The sequence below is a fragment of the Globicephala melas genome, chromosome 4 (assembly GCF_963455315.2).
Source record: "Globicephala melas chromosome 4, mGloMel1.2, whole genome shotgun sequence".
Classification (NCBI taxonomy): domain Eukaryota; kingdom Metazoa; phylum Chordata; class Mammalia; order Artiodactyla; family Delphinidae; genus Globicephala; species Globicephala melas.
This window is the reverse complement of record NC_083317.1, coordinates 127,197,102-127,214,156: the sequence shown is the minus strand read 5'-3', so window position 1 is coordinate 127,214,156 and position 17,055 is coordinate 127,197,102.

Below are 17,055 nucleotides of genomic sequence, written 5' to 3'. Positions count from 1 at the left end.
TATGCCCAGTAGTGGGATTGCTGGGTCATATGGTAGTTCTATTTGTAGTTTTTTAAGGAACCTCCATACTGTTCTCCATAGTGGCTGAACCAATTCACATTCCCACCAGCAGTGCAAGAGTGTTCCCTTTTCTCCACATCCTCTCCAGCATTTATTGTTTCTAGATTTTTTGATGATGGCCACTCTGACTGGTGTGAGATGATATCTCATTGTAGTTTTGATTTGCATTTCTCTAATGATTAATGATGTTGAGCATTCTTTCATGTGTTTGTTGGCAGTCTGTATATCTTCTTTGGAAAAATGTCTATTTAGGTCTTCTGCCCATTTTTGGATTGGGTTGTTTGTTTTTCTGGTATTGAGCTGCATGAGCTGCTTGTAAATTTTAGACATTAATCCTTTGTCAGTTGTTTCATTTGCAAATATTTTCTCCCATTCTGAGGGTTGTCTTTTGGTCTTGTTTATGGTTTCCTTTGCTGTGCAAAAGCTTTGAAGTTTCATTAGGTCCCATTTGTTTATTTTTGTTTTTATTTCTGTTTCTGTAGGAAGTGGGTCAAAAAGGATCTTGCTGTGATTTATGTCATAGAGTGTTCTGCCTATGTTTTCCTCTAAGAGTTTGATAGTTTCTGGCCTTACATTTAGGTCTTTAATCCATTTTGAGCTTATTTTTGTGTATGCTGTTAGGGAGTGATCTAATCTCATACTTTTACATGTACCTGTCCAGTTTTCCCAGCACCACTTATTGAAGAGGCTGTCCTTTCTCCACTGTACATTCCTGCCACCTTTATCAAAGATAAGGTGTCCATATGTGCGTGGGTTTATCTCTGGGCTTTCTATCCTGTTCCATTGATCTATCTTTCTGTTTTTGAGCCAGTACCATAGTGTCTTGATTACTGTAGCTTTGTAGTATAGTCTGAAGTCAGGGAGCCTGATTCCTCCAGCTCCTTTTTTCGTTCTCAAGATTGCTTTGGCTATTCGGGGTCTTTTGTGTTTCCATACAAATTGTGAAATTTTTTGTTCTAGTTCTGTGAAAAATGCCATTGGTAGTTTGATAGGGAGTGCACTGAATCTATAGATTGCTTTGGGTAGTAGAGTCATTTTCACTATGTTGATTCTTCCAATCCAAGAACATGGTATATCTCTCCATCTATTTGTATCATCTTTAATTTCTTTCATCAGTGTCTTATAATTTTCTGCATACAGGTCTTTTGTCTCCTTAGGTAGGTTTATTCCTAGGTATTTTATTCTTTTTGTTGCAATGGTAAATGGGAGTGTTTTCTTGATTTCACTTTCAGATTTTTCATCATTAGTATATAGGAATGCCAGAGATTTCTGTGCATTAATTTTGTATCCTGCTACTTTACCAAATTCATTGATTAGCTCTAGTAGTTTTCTGGTAGCATCTTTAGGATTCTCTATGTATAGGATCATGTCATCTGCAAACAGTGACAGCTTTACTTCTTCTTTTCCGATTTGGATTCCTTTTATTTCCTTTTCCTCTCTGATTGCTGTGGCTAAAACTTCCAAAACTATGTTGAATAATAGTGGTGAGAGTGGGCAACCTTGTCTTCTTCCTGATCTTAGTGGAAATGCTTTCAGTTCTTCACCATTGAGGATGATGTTGGCTGTGGGCTTGTCATATATGGCCTTTATTATGTTGAGGAAAGTTCCCTCTATGCCTACTTTCTGCAGGGCTTTTATCATAAATGGGTGTTGAATTTTGTCAAAAGCTTTCTCTGCATCTATTGAGATAATCATATGGTTTTTCTCCTTCAATTTGTTAATATGGTTTATCACATTGATAGATTTGCATATATTGAAGAATCCTTGCATGCCTGGAATAAACCCCACTTGATCATGGTGTATGATCCTCTTAATGTGCTGTTGGATTCTGTTTGCTAGTATTTTGTTGAGGATTTTTGCATCTATGTTCATCAGTGATATTGGCCTGTAGTTTTCTTTCTTTGTGACATCCTTGTCTGGTTTTGGTATCAAGGTGATGGTGGCCTCATAGAAGGAATTTGGGAGTGTTCCTCCCTCTGCTATATTTTGGAAGAGTTTGAGAAGGATAGGTGTTAGCTCTTCTCTAAATGTTTGATAGAATTCGCCTGTGAAGCCGTCTGGTCCTGGGATTTTGTTTGTTGGAAGATTTTTAATCACAGTTTCAATTTCAGTGCTTGTGATTGGTCTGTTCATATTGTCTATTTCTTCCTGATTCAGTCTTGGCAGGTTGTGCATTTCTAAGAATTTGTCCATTTCTTCCAGATTGTCCATCTTATTGGCATAGAGTTGCTTGTAGTAATCTCTCATGATCTTTTTTATTTCTGCAGTGTCAGTTGTTACTTCTCCTTTTTCATTTCTAATTCTATTGATTTGAGTCTTCTCCCTTTTTTTCTTGATGAGTCTGGCTAGTGGTTTATCTATTTTGTTTATCTTCTCAAAGAACCAGCTTTTAGTTTTATTGATCTTTGCTATTGTTTCCTTCATTTCTTTTTCATTTATTTCTGATCTGATTTTTATGATTTCTTTCCTTCTGCTAGCTTTGGAGTTTTTTTGTTCTTCTTTCTCTAATTGCTTGAGGTGCAAGGTTAGGTTGTTTATTCGAGATGTTTCCTGCTTCTTAAGGTGGGCTTGTATTGCTATAAACTTCCCCCTTAGAACTGCTTTTGCTGCATCCCGTAGGTTTTGGGTCATTGTGCCTCCATTGCATTTGTTTCTAGGTATCTTTTGATTTCCTTTTTGATTTCTTCAGTGATCACTTCATTATTAAGTAGTGTATTGTTTAGCCTCCATGTGTTTGTATTTTTTACAGATCTTTTCCTGTAATTGATATCTAGTCTCATGGCATTGTTGTCAGAAAAGATACTTGATACAATTTCAATTTTCTTAAATTTACCAAGGCTTGATTTGTGAGCCAAGATATGATCTATCCTGGAGAATGTTCCATGAACACTTGAGAAAAATATGTATTCTGTTGTTTTTGGATGGAGTGTCCTATAAATATCAATGAAGTCCATCTTGTTTAATGTATCATTTAAAGCTTGTGTTTCCTTATTGATTTTCATTTTGGATGATCTGTCCATGGGTGAAAGTGGGGTGTTAAAGTCCCCTACTATGAATGTGTTACTGTCGATTTCCCCTTTTATGGCTGTTAGTATTTGCCTTATGTATTGAGGTGCTCCTATGTTGGGTGCATAAATATTTACAATTGTTATATCTTCTTCTTGGATCGATCCCTTGATCATTATGTAGTGTCCTTCTTTGTCTCTTCTAATAGTCCTTATTTTAAAGTCTATTTTGTCTGATATGAGAATTGCTACTCCAGCTTTCTTTTGGTTTCCATTGGCATGGAATATCTTTTTCCATCCCCTTACTTTCAGTCTGTATGTGTCTCTAGGTCTGAAGTGGGTCTCTTGTAGACAGCATATATAAGGGTCTTGTTTTTGTATCCATTCAGCCAATCTGTGTCTTTTGGTGGGAGCATTTAGTCCATTTACATTTAAGGTAATTATCGATATGTATGTTCCTATTCCCATTTTCTAAATTGTTTTGGGTTCGTTATTATAGGTCCTTTTCTTCTCTTGTGTTTCCCACTTAGAGAAGTTCCTTTAGCATTTGTTGTAAAGCTGGTTTGGTGGTGCTGAACTCTCTCAGCTTTTGCTTGTCTGTAAAGGTTTTAATTTCTCCATCAAATCTGAATGAGATCCTTGCTGGGTAGAGTAGTCTTGGTTGCAGGTTTTTCTCCTTCATCACTTTCAGTATGTCCTGCCACTCCCTTCTGGCTTGTAGGGTTTCTGCTGAGAGATCAGCTGTTAACCTTATGGGGATTCCCTTGTGTGTTATTTGTTGTTTTTCCCTTGTTGCTTTTAATATGCTTTCTTTGTATTTAATTTTTGACAGTTTGTTTAATATGTGTCTTGGTGTATTTCTCCTTGGATTTATTCTGTATGGGACTCTCTGTGCTTCCTGGACTTGATTAACTATTTCCTTTCCCACATTAGGGAAGTTTTCAACTATAATCTCTTCAAATATGTTCTCAATCCCTTTCTTTTTCTCTTCTTCTTCTGGAACCCCTATAATTCGAATGTTGGTGCGTTTAATGTTGTCCCAGAGGTCTCTGAGACTGTCCTCAGTTCTTTCCATTCTTTTTTCTTTATTCTGCTCTGCAGTAGTTATTTCCACTATTTTATCTTCCAGGTCACTTATCCGTTCTTCTGCCTCGGTTATGCTGCTATTGATCCCATCTAGAGTACTTTTAATTTCATTTATTGTGTTGTTCATTGTTGCTTGTATCATCTTTATTTCTTCTAGATCCTTGTTAACTGTTTCTTGCATTTTGTCCATTCTATTTCCAAGATTTCGGATCATCCTTACTATCATTATTCTGAATTCTTTTTCAGGTAGACTGCCTATTTCCTCTTCATTTGTTAGGTCTGGTTCATTTTTATCTTGCTCCTTTATCTGCTGTGTGTTTTTCTGTCTTCTCATTTTGCTTATCTTACTGTGTTTGGGGTCTCCTTTTTGCAGGCTGCAGGTTCGTAGTTCCCGCTGTTTTTGATGTCTGTCTCCATCGGCTAAGGTTAGTTCAGTGGGTTGTGTAGGCTTCCTGGTGGAGGGGACTAGTGCCTGTGTTGTGGTGGATGAGGCTGGATCTTGTCTCTCTACTGGGCAAGTTCACGTCTGGTGGTGTGTTTTGGGGTGTCTGTGGAGTTATTATGATTTTAGGCAGCCTCTTTGCTAATGGGTGGGGTTGTGTTCCTGTTTTGCTAGTTGTTTGGCATAGGTTGTCCAGCACTGTAGCTTGCTGGTCGTTGAGTGAAGCTGGGTGCTGGTGTTAAGATGGAGGTCTCTGGGAGATTTTCGCCATTTGATATTATGTGGAGCTGGGAGGTCTCTTGTTGACCAGTGTCCTGAAGTTGGCTCTCCTACCTCAGAGGCAGAGCCCTGACTCCTGGCTGGAGCACCAAGAGCCTTTTATCCACACACGGCTCAGAATAAAAGGGAGAAAAAGTAGAGAGAATTAGTAGAAGTATGAAGAAAGAAAGGAGGGAAGGAAGGAAGGAAGGAAGGAAGAAAGAAAGAAAGAAAGAAGCAAAGAAGGAAAGAAGGAAAGAAGGAAAGAAAGGAGGGAGGGAGGGAGGGAGGGAGGAAGGAAGGAAGGAGGGAAAGAAGGAAAAAAGACAGGAAGATACAGTAAAATAAAATAAAGTATAATAAAGTTATTGAATTAAAAAATACTTATTTAGGAAAAAAAAGGGACAGATAGAACCTTAGGACAAATGATGGAAGCAAAGCTATACAGACAAAATCTTACACAGAAACATACACATAGACCCTCACAAAAAGAGGTAAAGGGGAAAAAATCATAAATCTTGCTCTCAGAGACCACCCCCTCAATTTGGGATGATTCGTTGTCTAAAGGAGGGAAGGAAGGAAGAAAGGAAAGAAAGAAAGAAAGAAAGAAAGAAAGAAAGAAAGAAAGAAAGAAAGAAAGAAAGAAAGAAAGAAAGAAAGAAAGAAGGTAAAGTATAATAAAGTTATTAAAATTAATTATTAAGAAAAATTTTTTTTTTAAAAAACCATGGATGGATAGAACCCTAGGACAAATGGTGGTAGCAAAACTATACAGACAAGATCTCTCACAGAAGCATATACATTCACAAAAAGAGGAAAAGGGGAAAAAATCATAGATCTTGCTCTCGAAGCCCACCTCCTCAGTTTGGGATGACTCGTTGTCTATTCATGTATTCCACAGATGCAGGTACATCAAGTTGATTGTGGAGCTTTAATCCGCTGTTTCTGAGGCTACTGGGAGAGATTTCCCTTTCTCTTCTTTGTTCTCACAGCTCACAGGGGCTCAGCTTTGGATTTCGCCCTGCCACTGCGTGTAGGTCGCTGGAGGGCGTCTGTTTTTTGCTCAGACAGGACTGGGTTAAAGGAGCCGCTGATTCGGGGGCTCTGGCGCACTCAGGCCGGGGGGAGGGAGGGACACTGCGTGCGGGACGGGCCTGTGGCAGCAGAGGCCGGCGTGACGTTGCACCAGCCTGAGGCCCGCCGTGCGTTCTCCCGGGGAAGTTGTCCCTGGATCCCGGGAACCTGGCAGTGGCGGGCTGCACAGGCTCCGCGGAAGAGGGGTGTGGATAGTGACCTGTGCTCGCACACAGGCCCCTTGGTGGCGGCAGCAGCGGCCTTAGCATCTCCCGCCCTTCTCTGGGGTCCGCGCTTTTACCCGCGGCTCGCACCCGTCTCTGGGGTCCACGCTTTCAGCCGCGGCTCGCGCCCGTCTCTGGAGTTCCTTTAAGCAGCGCTCTTAAACCCCTCTCCTCGCGCACCAGGAAACAAAGAGGGAAGAAAAAGTCTCTTGCCTCTTCGGCAGCTCCAGACTTTTCCCCAGACTCCTTCCCGGCTAGTCGTGGTGCACTAACCCTTCAGGCTATGTTCAAGCCGCCAACCCCAGTCCTCTCCCTGCGCTCCAACCGAAACCGAACCCGAGCCTCAGCTCGCAGCCCCGCCCGCCCTGGCGGGTGAGCAGACAAGCCTCTCGGGCTGGCGAGTGCCGGTCGGCACCAATCCTCTGTGCGGGAATCTCCCTGCTTTGCCCGCCGCACCCCTGTTGCTGTGCTCTCCTCCGTGGCTCCGAAGCTCCCCCCTCCCACTCCCGTAGTCTCCGCCCGCGAAGGGGCTTCCTAGTATGTGGAAACTTTTCCTCCTTCACAGCTCCCTCCCACTGGTGCAGGTGCCGTCCCTATTCTCTTGTCTCTGTTTTTTCTTTTGCCCTACCCAGGTACGTGGGGAGTTTCTTGCCTTTTGGGAGGTCTGAGGTCTTCTGCCAGCCTTCAGTAGGTGTTCTGTAGTTGTTCCACGTGTAGATGTATTTCTGGTGTATCTGTGGGGAGGAAGGTGATCTCCGCGTCTTACTCTTCCGCCATCTTCCCATCCTACCGAGTTTTTTTTTTTTTAATTGAAGAATTTTTATTTTGGTAAAAGATACACATTTTGCCACCTAATAGTTCTGACATTTGTAAGTGTATCCCTATAAAACAGTTCTTTTCTTTTTTTTTAATTTTTGAATTTTATCTATTTTTTATACAGCAGGTTCTTATTAGTCATCAATTTTATACACATCAGTGTATACATGTCAATCCCAATCGTCCAATTCATCACACCACCACCCCCAAACCCCACCACTTTGCCCCCTTGGCGTCCATATGTTTGTTCTCTACATCTGTGTCTCAATTTCTGCCCTGCAAACCAGTTCATCTGTACCATTTTTCCAGGTTCCACATATATGCGTTAATATACAATATTTGTTTTTCTCTTTCTGACTTACTTCACTCTGTATGACAGTCTCTACATCCAACCACGTCTCAACAAATGCCCAATTTCGTTCCTTTTTATGGCTGAGTAATATTCCATTGTATATATGTACCACATCTTTATCCATTCGTCTGTCAATGGCCATTTAGGTTGTTTCCATCACCTGGCTATTGTAAATAGTGCTGCAATGAACATTGGGGTGCATGTGTAGTTTTGAATTATGGTTTTCTCTGGGTATATGCCCAGTGGTGGGATTGATGGATCATCTGCTAATTCTATTTTTGGTTTTTTAAGGAACCTCCGTACTGTTCTCCATAGTGGCTGTATCAATTTACATTCCCACCAACAGTGCAAGAGAGTTCCCTTTTCTCCACACCCTCTGCAGCATTTGTTGTTTGTAGATTTCCTGATGATGCCCATTCTAACTAGTGTGAGGTGATACCTCATTGTAGCTTTGATTTGCATTTCTCTAATAATTAGTGATGTTGAGCAGCTTTTCATGTGCTTCTTGACCATTTGTATGTCTTCTTTGGAGAAATGTCTGTTTAGATCTTCTGCCCATTTTTGAATTGGTTGTTTGTTTTTTAATGTTGAGCTGCATGAGCTGTTTATATATTTTGGAGATTAATCCTTTGTCCATTGATTCATTTGCAAATATTTTCTCCCATTCTGAGGGTTGTCTTTTCATCTTGTTTGTAGTTTCCTTTGCTGTGTGAAAACTGGTAAGTTTCATTAGGTCTCATTTGTTTTTGTTTTTATTTCCATTACTCTAGGAGGTGGATCAAAAAAGAACTTGCTGTGATTTATGTCAAAGAGGGTTCTTCCCATGTTTTCCTCTAAGAGTTTTATCGTGCCCGGTCTTACATTTAGGTCTTTAATCCATTTCAAGTTTATTTTTGTGTATGGTGTTAGGGAGTGTTCTAATTTCATTCTTTTACATGTAGCTGTCCAGTTTTCCCAGCACCACTTATGGAAGAAACTGTCTTTTCTCCATTGTATATCCTTCCCTCCTTTGTCATATATTAGTTGACCATAGGTGCGTGGGTTTATCTCTGGGCTTTCTATCCTGTTCCATTGATCTATATTTCTGGTTTTGTGCCAGTACTATACTGTCTTGATTACTGTAGCTTTATAGTATAGTCTAAAGTCAAGGAGTCTGATTCCTCCAGCTCTGTTTTTTCCCTCAAGACTGCTTTGGCTATTCGGGGTCTTTTGTGTCTCCATACAAATTTTAAGATTTTTTGTTCTAGTTCCATAAAAAATGCCATTGGTAATTTGATAGGGATTGCATTGAATCTGTAGATCGCTTTGGGTAGTATAGTCATTTTCACAATATTGATTCTTCCAATCCAAGAACATGGTATATCTCTCCATCTGTTTGTATCATCTTTAATTTCTTTCATCAGTGTCTTATAGTTTTCTGCATACAGGTCTTTCTTCTCCCTAGGTAGGTTTATTCCTAGGTATTTTATTCTTTTTGTTGCAGAGGTAAATGGGAGTGTTTCCTTGATTTCTCTTTCAGATTCTTCAGCATTAGTGTATATGAATGCAAGAGACTTCTGTGCATTAATTTTGTATCCTGTAACTTTAACCAAATTCATTGATGAGCTCTAATAGTTTTCTGGTGGCATCTTTAGGATTCTCTATGTATAGTATCATGTCATCTGCAAACAGTGACAGTTTTCCTTCTTCTATTCCAATTTGTATTCCTTTTTATTTCTTTTTCTTCTCTGATTGTCGTGACTAGGAATTCCAAAACTATGTTGAATAATAGTGGCGAGAGTGGACAACCTTGCCTTCTTACTGATCTTAGAGGAAATGGTTTCAGTTTTTCACCATTGAGAATGATGTTTGCTGTGGGTTTGTCATATATGGCCTTTATTATGTTGAGGTAGGTTCCCTCTATGCCCACTTTCTGGAGATTGTTTATCATAAATAGGTGTTGAATTTTGTCAAAAGCTTTTTCTGCATCTATTGAGATGATCATGTTGTTTTTACTCTTCAATTTGTTAATATGGTGTATCACATTGATTGTTTTGCATGTATTGAAGAATCCTTGCATTCCTGCAATAAATCCCACTTGATCATGTTGTATGATCATTTTAATGTGCTGTTGGATTGTTTCCTAGTATTTTGTTGGGATTTTTGCATCTATATTCATCAGTGATCTTAGTCTGTAATTTTCTTTTTTTGTAGTATCTTTGTCTGGTTTTGGTATCAGGGTGATGGTGGCCTCATAGAATGAGTTCAGGAGTGTTCCTTCCTCTACAATTTTTTGGAAGAGTTTGAGAAGAATGGGTGTTAGCTCTTCTCTAAATGTTTGATAGAATTCACCTGTGAAGACATCTGGTCCTGGACTTTGTTTGTTGGAAGATTTTTAATCACAGGTTCAATTTCATTACTTGTGGTTGGTCTGTTCATATTTTCTATTTCTTCCTGGTTCAGTCTTGGAGGGTTATACCTTCCTAAGAATTTGTCCACTTCTTCCAGGTTGTCCATTTTATTGGCATACAGCTGCTTGTAGTAGTCTCTTAGGATGCTTTGTATTTCTGCTGTGTCTGTTGTAACTTCTCCTTTTTCATTTCTAATTTTATTGATTTGAGTCCTCGCTCTCTTTTTCTTGATGAGTCTGGCTAATGGTTTATCAATTTTGTTTATCTTCTCAAAGAACCAGATTTTAGTTTTATTGATCTTTTCTATTGTTTTCTTAGTTTCTTTTTCATTTATTTCTGCTCTGATCTTTATGATTTCTTTCCTTCTGCTAACTTTGGGTTTTGTTTGTTCTTCTTTCTCTAGTGCCTTTAGGTGTAAGCTTAGATTGTTTATTTGAGATTTTTCTTGTTTCTTGAAGTAAGCTTGTATAGCTATAAACTTCCCTCTTAGAACTGCTTTTGCTGCATCCCATAGTTTTTGGATCATCGTGTTTTCATTTGTTTCTAGGTATTTTTGGATGTCTTCTTTGATTTCTTCAGTGATCTCTTGGTTATTTAGTAATGTATTGTTTAGCCTCCATGTGTTTGTGTTTTTTTACAGTTTTTTCCCTTTAATTCATTTCTAATCTCATAGCGTTGTGGTCAGAAAAGATGCATGATATGATTTCAATTTTCTTAAATTTACTGAGGCTTCATTTGTTACCCAAGATGTGATTTATCCTGGATAATGTTCCATGTGCACTTGAGAAGAAAGTGTAATCTGCTGTTTTTAAGTGGAATGTCCTTTAAATATCAATTAAATCTATCTGGTCTATTGTGTCATTTAAAGCTTCTGTTTCCTTATTTATTTTCATTTTGGATGATCTGTCCATTGTTGTAAGTGAGGTGTTAAAGTCCTCCACTACTATTGTGTTACTGTCAATTTCCTCTTTTATAGCTGTTAGCAGTTGCCTTATGTATTGAAGTGCTCCTATGTTGGGTGCATATATATTTATAATTGCTATATCTGCTTCTTGGATTGATCCCTTGATCATTATGTAGTGTCCTTCCTTGTCTGTTTTAATATTCTTTATTTTAAAGTCTATTTTATCTGATATGAGTATTGCTACTCCAGCTTTCTTTTGATTTCCATTTGCATGGAATATCTTTTTCCATCCCCTCACTTTCAGTCTGTATGTGTCCCTAGGTCTGATGTGGCTCTCTTGTAGACAGCATATATATATAGGTCTTGTTTTTGTATCCATTCAGCAATCCTGTGTGTTTTGGTTGGAGCATTTAATCCATTCACATTTAAGGTAATTATCCATATGTATGTTCTTATGAACATTTTCTTAATTGTTTTGGGGTTTTTTTTGTAGGTCCTTTTCTTCTCTTGTGTTTCCCACTTAGAGAAGCTCCTTTAGCATTTGTTGTAGAACTGGTTTGGTGGTGCTGAATTCTCTTAGCTTTTGCTTGTCTGTAAAGCTTTTGATTTCTCCATGGAATCTGAATGAGATCCTTGCTGGGTAGAGTAATCTTGGTTGTAGGCTCTTCCCTTTCATCACTTTAAGTATATCATGACACTCCCTTCTGGCTTGTAGAGTTTCTGCTGAGAAATCAGCTGTTAACCTTATGGGAGTTCCCTTGTATGTTATTTGTCATTTTCCCCTTGCTGCTTTCAATACTTTTTCTTTGTCTTTAATTTTTGCCAATTTGATTACTATGTGTCTCAGCATGTTTCTCCTTGGGTTTGCCCTGTATGGGACTCTCTGAGCTTCTTGGACTTGGGTGGCTATTTCTTTTCCCATTTTAGGGAAGTTTTCAACTATAATCTCTTCAAATATTTTCTCTGGTCCTTTCTCTCTGTCTTCTCCTTCTGGGACCCCTATAATGCGAATGTTGTTGCCTTTAATGTTGTCCCAGAGGTCTCTTAGGCTGTCTTCATTTCTCTTCATTCTTTTTTCTTTATTCTGTTCTGCAGAGGTGAATTCCACCATTCTGTCTTCCAGGTCACTTATCTGTTCTTCTGCCTCAGTTATTCTGCTATTGATTCCTTCTAGTGTAGTTTTCATTTCAGTTATTGCAGTTTTTATTTCTGTGTGTTTGTTCTTTAATTCTTCTAGGTCTTTGTTAAACTTTCTTGCATCTTCTTGATCTTTGCTTCCATTCTTTTTCTGAGGTCCTGGATCATCTTCACTATCATTATTCTGAATTCTTTTTCTGGAAGATTGCCTATCTCCACTTCATTTAGTTGTTTTTCTGGGGTTTTATCTTGTTCCTTCATCTGGGACATAGCCCTCTGCCTTTTCATCTTGTCTATCTTTCTGTGAATGTGGTTTTTGTTCCACAGGCTGCAGGATTGTAGTTCTTCTTGCTTCTGCTGTCTGCCCTCTGGTAGATGAGGCTATCTAAGAGGCTTGTGCAAGTTTCCTGATGGGAGGGGCTGGTGGTTGGTAGAGCTGACTGTTGCTCTGGTGGGCAGAGCTCAGTAAAACTTTAATCCGCTTGACTGCTGATGGGTGGGGCTGGGTTCCCTCCCTGTTGGTTGTTTGGCCTAAGGGAACCCAACACTGGACCTACCTGGGCTCTTTGATGGGGTTAATGGTGGACTCTGGGGGGGCTCACGCCAAGGAGAACTTCCCAGAACTTCTGCTGCCAGTGTCCTTCTCCCCACGGTGAGCCACAGCCAGCTCCCGCCTCTGCAGGAAACCCGCCAACACTAGCAGGTAGGTCTGGTTCAGTCTCCCCTGGGGTAACTGCTCCTTCTCTGTGTCCCGATGCACACACTACTTTGTGTGTGCCCTCCAAGGGTGGAGTCTCTGTTTCCCCCAGTTCTATCAAAGTTCTGCAATCAAATCCCAGTAGGCTTCAAAGTCTGATTCTCTGTGAATTCCTCCTCCCATTGCCGACCCCCAGATTGGGAAGCCTGGCGTGGGGCTCAGAACCTTCACTCCAGTGGGTGGGCTTCTGTGGTATAAGTGTTCTCCAGTCTGTGAGTCACCCATCCAGCAGTTATGGGATTTGATTTTACTGTGATTGCGCCCGTCCTACCATCTCATTGTGGCTTCTCCTTTGTCTTTGGATGTGGGATATCTTTTTTGGTGAGTTCCAGTGTCTTCCTGTTGATGATTGTCCAGCAGCTAGTTGTGATCCTGGTGTTCTCGCAAGAGGGAGTGAGAGCACGTCCTTCTACCCCGCCATTTTCGTTCCAGTCCTTAGTATCTTTCTAAAGATAATAATTATACTTTGTTTTAAATATTTTATTATTTCTACTGCTAAATATTCCTTGGGTATTAGTTCTATTATCCACTGATATTTAGTTTTCTTTGTGATGTTGGTTTTTGTATTATGAGGCAGCACAGTCCATACTATTTCATTTCAAAAATAACTGACTTTAGAATTAAACATACCCATCTCTTAACAGCTGTCTGATCTTGGGTTTTGTAAAATGAAGATTTTAATTGCAGTTTTTCATAGGTATAAGCAATTCATGATAGGCTGTGATTAATTAGTAGTTACTATAAGCATTAATGGGATGGTCTCATGAGTCATGGGTATGAAATACACAGTGTGGGGAATATAGTCAATAATTATTTAATATCTTTGTATGGTGATACATAGTAACTAGACCTATCTTGGTGATCATTTTGAAATGTAAAAAATATCAAATCACTATGCTGTGTAATAGGAACTAACATAGTATTATAGGTCAATTATACTTCAGAAATGAACAAACTCATAGAAAAACAGATCAGACTGGTGGTTGCTAGAGGTGGGGGATTGGGAGAGGGAGAATTGGATGAAGGTGGTCAAAAGGTACAAACTTCCAGTTACAAGATAAACAAATACCAGGGATGTAATGTATAACATGATAAATATAATTAACACTGCTCTATGTTACATATGAAAGTTAAGAAAGTAAATTCTAAGAATTCTCATCACATGGAAAATCATATATTTTTCTCTTTCTTTAATTTTGTATCTATATGAGATGATGAATGTTCACTAAACTTATTGTGGTAATCATTTCATGATGTATGTAAGTCAAATCACTATGCTGTACTCCTTAAACATACAGTGCTGAGGGGACCTTCAAGATGGTGGAGGAGTAAGACATAGAGATCACCTTCCTCCTCACAAATACATCAAAAATACATCTACCTGTGGAACAACTCCAACAGAACACCTACTGAACTCTGGGAGAAAACCTCAGACTTCCCAAAAAGCAAGAAACTCCACACGTACCTGGGTAGGGCAAAAGAAAAAAGGAAAAACAGAGACAAAAGAATAGGGATGGAACTTGCACCTTGGGAGGGAGCTGTGAAGGAGGAAAAGTGTCCACACACTAGGAAGCCCCTTCACTGGTGGAGACAGGGAGTAGCGGTGGGGGAAGCTTTGGAGCCATGGAGGAGACCTCAGCAACAAGGGCACAGAGGGCAAAGTGGAGAGATTCCTGCACAGAGGATCAGTGCCGACCAGCACTCACCAGCCTAAGAGGCTGGGCTGCTCACCCACCAGGGCAGGTGGGGGCTAGGAGCTGAGGCTTGGGGTTCAGAGGTCAGATCCCAGGGAGAGGACTGGGGTTGGCTGCGTGAACACAGCCTGAAGGGTCTAGTGTGCCACAGATAGCCAGGAGGGAGTCCAGCAAAAAGTCTGGACCTGCTTAAGAGGCAAGAGACCATTGTTTCGGGGTGCCCAAGGAGACAGGATTCAGAGCACCACCTAAATGAACCGCGGCTATCAGCGCGGACACCAGAGACAGGCATGAAATGCTAAGGCTACTGCTGCAGGCACCAAGAAGCCTGTGTGCAAGCACAGGTCACTATCCACACCTCCCCTCCTAGGAGCCTGTGCAGCCCACCACTGCAAGGGTCCCATGATCCAGGGACAACTTCCCCGGGAGAACACACAGCATGCCTCAGGCTGTTGCAATGTCATGCTGGCCTCTGCCGCCGCAGGCTTGTCCCACATTCCATACCCCTTCCTCCCCCCGGCCTGAGTGAGCCAGAGACCCCTGATCAGCTGCTACTTTAACCCCGTCCTGTCTTGGTGGGGAACAGACGACCTCAGGTGACCTACATGCAGAGGCGGGGCCAAATCCAAAGCTGAACCCCAGGAGCTGTGCGAACAAAGAAGAGAAAGGGAAATTTCTACGTGCTGCAGCCTCAGGAAGAGTGGATTAAATCTCCACGGTCAACTTGATGTGCCCTGCCTCTGTGATATCTGAATAGACAGCAAATCATCCCAAAATTGAGGTGGTGGACTTTGGGAGCAACAGTAGGCTTGGGGTTTTCTTTCTGAATCTAATTTGTTTCTGGTTTTATGTTTATCTCAGTTTCATATTTCGAGCTTATTATCACTGGTAGATTTGTTTATTGATTTGGTTGCTCTCTTCCTTTATTTATATATATATATATATTTTTTCCTTTTTCTCTTTTTGTGACTGTGTATGTGTATGCTTCTTTGTGTGATTTTGTCTGTATAGCTGTGCTTTTACCATTTGCCCTAGGGTTCTCTCTGTCCATTTTTTTGTTTTGTTTTTGGTTTTTTGGTATAGTTATTAGCACTTATTATTATTGGTGGATTTGTTTATTGGCTTGGTTGCTCTCTTCTTTCTTTTCTTTTTTATTACTTTTTAATTTTTTTATTTTAATAATATATTTTTAAATAACTTTATTTATTTATTTATTTATTCATTCTTTCTTTTTTTTTCTCCCTTTTCTTCTGAGCCGTGTGGCTGACAGGGTCTTGGTGCTCCGGCCTCGTGTCAGGCCTGAGCCTCTGAGATGAGAGAGCAAATGTCAGCACATTGGTCCACCAGAGACATCCTGGCCCCATGTAATATCAATAGGAGAGAGCTCTCCCAGAGATCTCCATCTCAACACCAGCACCCAGCTCCACTCAACGACCAGCAAGCTACAGTGCTGGACACCCCATGCCAAACAACTAGCAAGACAGGAACACAATGCATACCATTAGCAGAGAGGATGCCTAAAAACATAATAAGTTCACACACACCCCAAAACACACAAACAGATGCGGTCCTGCTGACCAGAAAGACAAGATCCAGCCTCATCCACCAGAACAGAGGCACCAGTCCCCTCCCCAGGAAGCCTACACAACCCACTAAACTAACCTTACCCACTGGGGGCAGACACCAAAAACAACAGGAACTATGAACCTGCGGCCTGTGAAAAGGAGGCCCCAAACACAGTAAGTTAAGCACAATGAGAAGACAGAAAAATACACAGCAGATAAAGGAGCAAGGTAAAAACCCACCAGACCAAATAAGTGAAGAGGAAATAAGCAGTCTACCTGAAAAAGAATTCAGAGTAATGATAGTAAAGATGATCCAAAATCTCGGGAATAAAATGGAGAAAATAAAAGAAACATTTAACAAGGACCTAGAAGAATTAAAGAGCAAACAAACAATGATGAACAACACAATAAATGAAATTAAAAATTCTCTAGAAGGAATTCAAAGCAGAATAACTGAGGCAGAAGAACAGATAACTGACTGGAAGATAAAATACTGGAAATAACTACCACAGAGCAGAATAAAGAAAAAAGAAAATGGTAATAGGAACATATATATCGATAATTACCTTAAATGTAAATGGATTAAATGCTCCAAAGAAAAGACATAGACTGGCTGAATGGATACAAAAACAAGACCTGTATATATGCTGTCTACAAGAGACCCACTTCAGAATCAGGGACACATACAGACTGAAAGTGAGGGGATGGAAAAATATATTCCATGCAAATGGAAATCAAAAGAAAGCCAGAGTAGCAATACTCATATCAGACAAAATAGACTTTAAAACAAAGACTATTAGAAGAGACAAAGAAGGACACTACATAATGATCAAGGGATCACTCTAAGAAGAAGATATACCTATTGTAAATATTTATGCACCCATACATTGGAGCACCTCAATACATAAGGCAAATGCTAACAGCCATAAAAGGGGAAATCGACAGTATCACAATCATAGTAGGGGACTTGAACACCCCACTTTCATCAATGGACAGATCATCCAAAATGATAATAAATAAGGAAACACAAGCTTTAAATGTTACATTAAACAAGATGGAGTTAATTGATACTTATAGGACATTCCATCCAAAAACAACAGAATACACTTTCTTCTCAAATGCTCATGGAACCTTCTCCAGGATAGATCATATTTTGGATCACAAATCAAGCCTTGGTAAATCTAAGAAAACTGAAATTGTATCAAGTATCATTTCCAACCACAACACTATAAGACTACATAACAATTACAGGAAAAAATCTGTAAAAAAAAAAAATACAAACACATGGAGG